General features: G+C 63.4%; 1 long non-coding RNA gene across 1 annotated transcript; it reads left to right on the top strand.

The window, feature by feature from the left end:
• The first annotated feature begins 6 nt into the window (after positions 1-6).
• LOC110390631 lies at positions 7-1323 on the top strand. Its single transcript, XR_002433793.1, has 2 exons — positions 7-184; positions 278-1323. It is a non-coding gene; the product is annotated as an uncharacterized LOC110390631 (long non-coding RNA).
• Positions 1324-2464: the final 1141 nt, after the last annotated feature.

Raw genomic sequence — 2464 nt, 5'->3', positions numbered from 1 at the left:
GGTGAGAGCCGGGAGGTTCGTGGTGAGGGGTTCCGCCTGTTGATGGTGAATGGCTGGAGGGCTCCGCCTGTTGGTGGTGAATGCATGGAGGGCTCTGCCTGTTGGTGGTCAGAGTTGGGAGGGCTCTGCCTGTTGGTGGTGAATGTCTGGAGGGCTCCGCCTGTTGGTGGTGAGAGCTGGGAGGGTTCCGCCTGTTGGTGGTGAATGCCTGGAGAGCTCCGCTTGTTGGTGGTGAATGCCTGGAAGGCTCCGCCTGTTGGTGGTGAATGCCTGGAAGGCTCCGCCTGTTGGTGGTGAGAGCTGGGAGGTTCGTGGTGAGGGGTTCTACCTGTTGGTGGTGAGAGCTTGGAGGGCTCCGCCTGTTGGTGGTGAATGCATGGAGGGCTCTGCCTGTTGATGGTGAGAGCTGGGAGGGCTCCGCCTGTTGGTGGTGAGAGCTGGGAGGTTCGTGGTGAGGGGTTCCACCCGTTGGTGGTGAGTGCCAGGGTGTTCGTGGTGAGCGCTGCCGCCTGTTGGTGGTGAGAGCTGGGATGGCTGGCGCCTGTTGGTGGTGAATGCCTGGAGGGCTCCGCCTGTTGGTGGTGAGAGCTGGGAGGGCTCTGCCTGTTGGTGGTGAATGTCCGGAGGGCTCTGCCTGTTGGTGATGAGAGCTGGGAGGTTCATGGTGAGGGGTTCCGCCTGTTGGTGGCGAGCAGTCAGAGCTGAGAGGGCTCCGCCTGTTGGTGGTGAGCACCAGGAGGTTCGTGGTGAGGGGTTCCACCTGTTGGCGGTCGGAGCTGGGAGGGCTCCGCCTGTTGGTGGTGAGAGCTGGGAGGTTCGTGGTGAGGGGTTGCGCCTGTGGGTGGTGAACGCCTGGAGGGCTCTGCCTGTTGGTGGTGAGAGCCAGGAGGTTTGTGGCGACGGATTCCGCCTGTTGGTGGTGAGAGCTGGGAGGGCTCCGCCTGTTGGTGGTCGGAGCTGGGAGGTTCGTGGTGAGGGGTTCCACCTGTTGATGGTGAATGCCTGGAGGGCTCCGCCTGTTGGTGGTGAGTGCTCGGGTGTTCGTGTTGAGCGCTGCCGCCTGTTGGCACAGACAGCTGGGAGGGCTCCACCTGTTGGTGGTTGGAGCTGGGAGATCTCTGCCTGTTGGTAGTGAGAGCTGGGAGGTTCGTGGCGAGGGGTTCTGTCTGTTGGTGGTGAATGCCTGGAGGGCTCCGCCTGTTGGTGGTCAGAGCTTGGAGGGCTCCGCCTGTTGGTGGTGAGAGCTGGGAGGTTCATGGTGAGGGGTTCCACCTGTTGGTGGTGAGAGCTGGGAGGGCTCTGCCTGTTGGTGGTGAGTGCCAGGAGGTTCATGGTGAGGGGTTCCGCCTGTTGGTGGTGAGAGCTGGGAGGGCTCCGCCTGTTGGTGGTGAGTGCCAGGGTGTTCGTGGTGAGCGTTGCCGCCTGTTGGTGGGGAGAGCTGGGAGGGTCGTGGTGAGCGCTGCCGCCTGTTGGTGCAGACAGCTGGGAGGGCTCCGCCTGTTGGTGGTGAGAGCCGGGAGGTTCATGGTGATGGGTTCACCCTGTTGGTGGGGAGCCCCAGGGTGTTTGTGGTGAGCACTGCCGCCTGTTGGCGGTCAGAGCTGAGAGGGCTCCGCCTGTTGGTGGTGAGAGCTGGGAGGTCATGGTGAGCAGTTCCGCCTGTTGGTGGTGAGTGCCTGGAGGGCTCCGCCTGTTGGCGGTCGGAGCTGGGAGGGCTCTGCCTGTTGGTGGTGAGAGCTGGGAGGTTCATGGTGAGGGGTTCCACCTGTTGGTGGTCAGAGCTGGGAGGGCTCTGCCTGTTGGTGATGAGAGCTGGGAGGTTCATGGTGAGCGCTGCTGCCTGTTGGTGGTGAGAGCTGGGAGGTTCATGGTGAGAGCTGGGAGGTTCGTGGTGAGAGCTGGGAGGTTCATGGTGAGGGGTTCCGCCTGTTGATGGTGAATGCCTGGAGGGCTCCACCTGTTGGTGGTGAGAGCTGGGAGGTTCGTGGTGAGGGGTTCCACCTGTTGGTGGTGGAGGTCTGGAGGGCTCCGCCTGTTGGTGGTGAGAGCTGGGAGGGCTCCGCCTGTTGGTGGTGAGAGCCAGGAGGTCGTGGTGAGGGGTTCCACCTGTTGGTGGTGAGCGCCAGGGTGTTCGTGGTGAGCACTGCCGCCTGTTGGTGGTGAGAGCTGGGAGGGCTCCTCCTGTTGGTGGTGAATGCCTGGAGGGCTCCGCCTGTTGGCGGTCGGAGCTGGGAGGGCTCCGCCTGTTGGTGGTGAGCGCCAGGAGGTTCATGGTGAGGGGTTCCGCCTGTTGGTGGTGAGAGCTGGGAGGGCTCTGCCTGTTGGTGGTGTGAGCTGAGAGGTTTGTGGTGAGCGCTGCCGCCTGTTGGCGGTCAGAGCTGAGAGGGCTCCGCCTGTTGGTGGTGAGAGCTGGGGGGTTCATGGTGAGCGGTTCCGCCTGTTGGTGGTGAATGCCTGGAGGGCT

This window comes from Numida meleagris, unplaced genomic scaffold (assembly GCF_002078875.1).
Source record: "Numida meleagris isolate 19003 breed g44 Domestic line unplaced genomic scaffold, NumMel1.0 unplaced_Scaffold1618, whole genome shotgun sequence".
NCBI classification, from domain to species: Eukaryota; Metazoa; Chordata; class Aves; order Galliformes; family Numididae; genus Numida; species Numida meleagris.
Note: the sequence above shows the minus strand (reverse complement) of the source record. Positions and strands in the feature narration are given on the sequence as shown.